Source organism: Manacus candei, unplaced genomic scaffold (genome assembly GCF_025592945.1).
Source record: "Manacus candei isolate 608988 ecotype Guabito, Panama unplaced genomic scaffold, ASM2559294v1 h1tg000027l, whole genome shotgun sequence".
Lineage (NCBI taxonomy): Eukaryota > Metazoa > Chordata > Aves > Passeriformes > Pipridae > Manacus > Manacus candei.
Genome location: NW_026138075.1, coordinates 7,123,225 through 7,129,224, shown reverse-complemented (window position 1 = coordinate 7,129,224; position 6,000 = coordinate 7,123,225).

Sequence of the window (6,000 nt, the reverse complement as noted above, 5' to 3'; positions counted from 1 at the left end):
CTGTAATACAAAAAAAAAAAAAAAGTAGCACTCAATTAAATGCTATGAGTAACATTTACTGTTCTTCCTAGGTTTCAAACAAGTGAAATATATATAAACAGTTGCACAGGTATATAAATAGCTGCAAAAAAAGAAGGAACACATACTCATAACAGAATCTTGTCCTTTCATTGTTGTTGCCTCAAAAATCAACCACCTTTTAGATCATCTGGTTGTCCAAGTCCTTGAGCATATAATTACGCACAACTAACTGATGCCTTGGTTAATCTTTCTTCCATTCTCTGTCCATTTTTTTCTCTGCATACAGAACAAGGCAAGTCTGCAATGCCTACATGCGTGGCAAGCCATTATGGTAAAGTCATATGCACAAAAAATACATGTTTGAACGTGTAACCTGCTTACATCTGTGATGGCAGAGATCTTCTGCTGTTAGAGCCACTAGTATATGAGAAGACTAGGTGGAAATTTTGGTGGCTCTAAGAAGGAAAAGAAAAAGAGATCTCTGTTGCAAACAGCAAAGTCAACTACAGTGACAAGTTTCTCACTCCTGAACCTTTGCATTTGCAGGAATCTGCTCTGCCAATTACTAGGCAACAGTGAGACATCTCATGCTATGTATACCACAATGGGCTTTTCATGGATTTGGGTAGGGTCAGAGTTCTGAGACAGGTACTTGAGGTTCCATACTCAATGGAAGACAAGGGCTTGATAACACAGGCTATGCTACACAAACATGCTCCAGCACTGCCCATGCTCCAAACTAGATGTTATGCAAGCAAGTCAGCACAGTGAGTACAGCCTAATATCCTCTTCATATTAGCAGTACTGATTGGCTTTAATTTAGACTATGTTAACTACCCACACTGGAGCTCACTAGGGCAATCGACTATTTTGGAAGACAAAGCAGAGCATGCCTTTGTCTGTCCTATAACAGCAGCCTTGGAAAGGCCTTCAGAACAAGCATACAAAGTGGCAGGACCTTCTGAGCAGCCAAGAAAATACTAGGAATGTACCTTTAGCCACACTCCTCCCTGGAAGTTAGGACTCTTAGTCAAGCCAGACAAAGGCTTCCCCCAGCTCCCAGTGTGCAGCCTGGACCCCAGCCCTGGTGTGCTTTGGAGATGTGGCTGTCTCCAGGATATCAGTCCTTAGAGACAACTGGAGTTTCTCATGTCTTGAGGAGATTGACACCCACAGGTCTCACCTTGAAACCAAACACTCAGGCTGTTGGGCTGTTCTGAAGAAGATGGTATCTACCCTTCTTTCCAAAACCATTAACTTTGAATGAGAGAATGAACCTCTTCTTTAGGATTTTTGGGTGGAACAGGGTGAGATCCAAATCCAAGGCTCCTCTCTCAGAGTTCCTTAGTGTTCTGCAGTCAAACATAAAGATATCACAAAGCCTTTGATTTGCTCTGAAGCTTATTTGAAGCAGTTTCTTAAACTCTTCCCAAGGCTACTGCTGCAGACAGCATGGAGGGCCTGACAGGCTTGCTACAGCCGCCTTGATGTTCTTAGCAGGGCCTGAAATGGGGGCAAATTTACAAATCTAGTGCTTGGACCTAACACTTGGACCTAACTGTCCAAGAGGAGTTCAGGGAAATTTAAGAGAAGTTAGGAGTTTATGCTCTTCTAGCATTAGGAGTCAGCTACATAGCAGATCTCTTTAATTTTGAATTTGTGTAGAGTTTATGTGCCCATATAGTGCTTTGGGTATCTAAAACCTTCTCTGCCTCTCTTGCAAAATAGCCAAAATCAAGTTAGCTAAAGCTCCTTTGCCACAGACTTTAGCTTAAGCTGATTTCAGTGCAAGGCTTACCAGAAGAGATTTTACCTAAACCCAGTACAGGCTAATGTTAAAACAGGAACATAGAAAAGCAGTGGCAGTGAAAATCAGTGGCTGATTGTTACACAAAAGTATAAGCAAACAATCCTGTGTTTTCTTCAGTTTAGGGTTATGATAATATCTTTCATATTCCGTGGTGAATGTAACAGTTAAGATAACCTTAATGAGTAAGTCAACATTCTTAACCGATTGTTACTAAACAAAGCTTGTGCTGGTACAGACAGACCTCAAAACAGGACCTACTATCACATTATTTAGGTGTATTTTTCCAAGATAAAACTTTCTTTAACAGGAATATCTTCTTTTAGAAAAAAAAAAAAAAAGGGACTACGAGGATGGGTTTAAGGCCAGAGACATCTTTCTAATCTCTCTACTTCCATTAGAGGTGATTTATGATAATGTGGTGCAAATATGCAAGTACAGGCATATTCAAGCACAGTATAATTCATATTGTACTACACATACAAAGTCCACATAGTAAGTAAATCCTAAAAGCTGAAAAAGCACTAAGGGCATGGGCTGTAGAACCCACAAGACCCCTTCATCAGTACCAGTAAACACAGAAGAATCAATATGAGGATATTACTCAACAGTGTCCAAAATTATGAAAGGAAGTTAATATGTTTAATTGCTTCACTTTTTCTGTCACATTCCCAAATGCTGACTCTGAATCTGCAGTGACTGGACCTATCCAGTTATCAGATCACAGAATCCCATCTGGTTGAATTTGAAAAGGACATCTGGAGCAGAGGTCACGTAGTCAAACCCTCCTCTACAGCCAGTTGCCCAGGACCATGTTCAGGCAGCTATGGAATGAAAGGAGTCTCCAGAGCCTTCCTGGGCAATCAGTGTCATTGTTGGGTCACTCTCACAGGGAAAAATTTTCTCCTGATATTTGGAGAGAACTACTTGTGTTGCAGTTTGTGCCCACCACCAATTGTTCTGTTTGTGTGCCCTCCTTTCAGGTATTGTACATATTAGTAAGATTCCCCCGAGCCTTCTCTTCTCCAGGCTGAAGAGGGAAGTCTCAACTCTCTCAGCCTTTACTCGCAGGAGAGATGCTCCAGTCCTCTAAACACCTTTGTGGCCCTTCACTGGACTTGCTGCAGTATGTCTATGTCTCTCTTGTGCTTGGGAGCCCAGAACTGGACTCAGCACTACAGGTGTGGCATCACCAATGCTGAGGGAAGGGGCAGAATCACCTACCTCCACCTGCTGGCAACACTCCTTCTGATGCAGCCCAGGGCACCATTTACCTTCTTTGCTGCAAAGGAAAAACTACTGGCTCATGTTCAACTTGGTGACTACTAGTACCTCCAGCCTTTTACTGCAAAGCTGCTTTCCAGACCTTTATTTTGCCTAGAAAGAATTTCTACTGATGAAAAATCAAACTTCCTAAGGAAAACTCTCACAAGTGTGAACTTCATATTGCCATAACGCCACCAGCAGTGGCAATTACCACCTTACTATAAATTTAGTTGCCAGTAGTCTTACAGCATCTAGCATGTCTTCCAGTACTATAATTCAGAAAGCTCCAAAGGCAGTTTATGCTAATGCTTCAGGACTCCCACTGCTGGAGGATTTGCAGTAGTAGCAACGCAATGGTGAGAGATTGATTTCAAAAGATCCTCTCTTCCTGAGGAGAATCATCCAGGGAGAAAAGTACAGATGTCTTCAAATTCAGCTACCACATTAGGAAAGTCTAATGTAAAGTCAGGCAACACCCATTGCCTCTCCCACCCCCCCCCTTTTTTTTTTTATTTCTGAGGAAAAACATCAATAAAGGGGAGGGAAATGGGATGCCTGAATAAAATACTGTATTGGGAAACATTTCTTTAAAAAATAAGTTTGATTTTCAGGATGTACAACACAAGCAATTGTTTCCCTGCCTCTCACCCTCCCTAAAACCTTCTTGTCAAGAACTGCTGTGCAGAAAATCTCAAACGATTAAGTTAGAGAAGAATAACCTGCTATCTTGGCTTTGGGGGCTTTGTAGAAAATTAAATTTCAGTAGCTGTATATACACAGATGTCAGAAGACATGGTGGAACAGGAGGGGTGGGGGTGATGTGGTAGAGGACTGCTGCAGCTTTACCGCAGCAGTAGGGTGATGCCTCACCTCTTGGCATGGTCTAAAGTTTTGGCCATGTGTTAATGTGGCAAGGTCTCAAATTACGGGTTAATGTAACATTTCGGTTTTGACAGTGGGTTAGAAGTTAGTGTGGCATACCCTCAGTTCGAAGGCCCTTCAGTGATGGGTTAACTCCACTTGAGCTAATCTATTCGGGAGCCTCTGCAGAGAAACACCACCTTTCCCAAAAATAAACCCACGGCATGCAGCAAAGGAAGCCACAAACCCATAGAGGTCCGGGGGCCCTTGGAAGAAGATAAAAGGTGGGGGCGGGGGGACACCAGCGGCGGGACCCCAGCGAGCGGGCAGGCAGGGGGAGCCAGGGCAGCGCCGCTCCCGCCCGTCGGGGCAGGGTGCGGGAGGAGGACATGGAGGGGGCGGCCCTGCCTGCGGCGCAGCGGGAGCGGGAGGGAGGAAAGGAGGGAGGGAGGGAGGAAGATGGAGGCAGTCGAGGGCATCCGAGGTGAAGCAAGGCGGAGCCAGCGGTGGGGACGCCCGTCCCCTTCCCGGGGAGGAGGGGGCGGAGGGGCTGTGGCTGGAGCTGGAGCGGGGGGGCGGGTGTTGGGACAGGGGTATCTCTGCCGCACTCGTACTGGCGCGGCCGCGGCGCTATTAATAAACCTCAGGTGGCTGAAATATGGTCTCCCCCCCTCCCAACAAAAGTGTGCTCCCGTGGATTGCCAGCCTTGGCGCTCCGCCGGGTCCCCACGCCCCGACAGCCCACCCCCCCTGCCGTCCGTTGATGCACTCTGCCACCCTTCCAAAACCAATAAAGACAATTAAAAAAATTAAATTTAACATCTATTTTCTATATTTATTATTTAAATATGCATATACTGCACTTATTATATATGTATATATTATAGACACGCATGCTTACATGTACCAATATATGTATATAATATGACGAGTATACATTTATTATATATAAAATATAAAAATATATGTATATTTTTATGTGACATGTCGTATATAGCATGTTATATTCTATATATTTTTTTTATTTTCTATATGTAATCTAAATTATTTCTATGTATAAAATAACGTTGTTTTGGGTTTTTTGTGGGTTTTTTTTGTTTGGTTTTGGTGGGGGTTTTCTTGTGGCAGAAGGTTGAGAAGGATGACGCCGTTTTCTTGCAGGGGCCTCCCCGCGGTGAATAAAAAAAAAAAAAAAAAAAAAAAAAAAAAAAAAAATTAACGACAACAAGAAAAAAAAAAAAAAAAGGAAAAGAAAAAAACACCAAAAAATAACCTCAAATAGCAGTGATACATCACGGAGAGGAAAACAGCCGCAAAGCCCCGGTGTGGCGGGGGCCGCGGGTGAGGGGTGTGCGTGGGGGGACTCTCACGTGGGCCGGCGGCGGGCGGGGGGCGGGCCCGGCACCCCCGATCTAGGGCAGTTCGTTCCGTACCGGGAGCGCGATGTTCCCGCAGCGCGGGGATTTCTGAGAACTGGGGCTGTGTCCTCAGCTGAACCCGCCGCCGCTGCCCTCGCACTCAGACCGCGCCTTAAAGCGGCGATGCCTCCGCGCGGGCCCCACCGCGCCGCCGCACGTACGCCCGCAGCCCGCAGTGCGGAGCGGGGCCCAGCCTGCACTGACCGGCTCCCCGCCCTCGGGAACCTCGCGCTCTCCTCGAAGCACACGGACTGCACTTCAGCTCATTGTGTTTCCATCTTTATCCTTTTTTTTTTTCCCATTTTTTCCCTTTTTTTTTTGCAGCACCTGGTCCGCGGAGTGAGCTCCCCCAGACTGCTTACTTATCACCTTTATCACAGCACCCCTTCCCCGTGACAGCCTTCCACGGTGGAACGGCAGACTGCTACCAACTCTTGCTGTCGCACCAATGTTAATTTGGAAATTTCAAAGGCCTTGCATACAATGGCACTCAATGAACTTACTTGAAGAGCTTTGACCTAGTGCTGTCTGATGGAAATGACAAGATATTTTCACCTGGTACAGTGGTACAAACCTTGAGAAAACGAAGGCTGGAATGTTTGATTTGGTGGGGGTTCTTTGTATCAG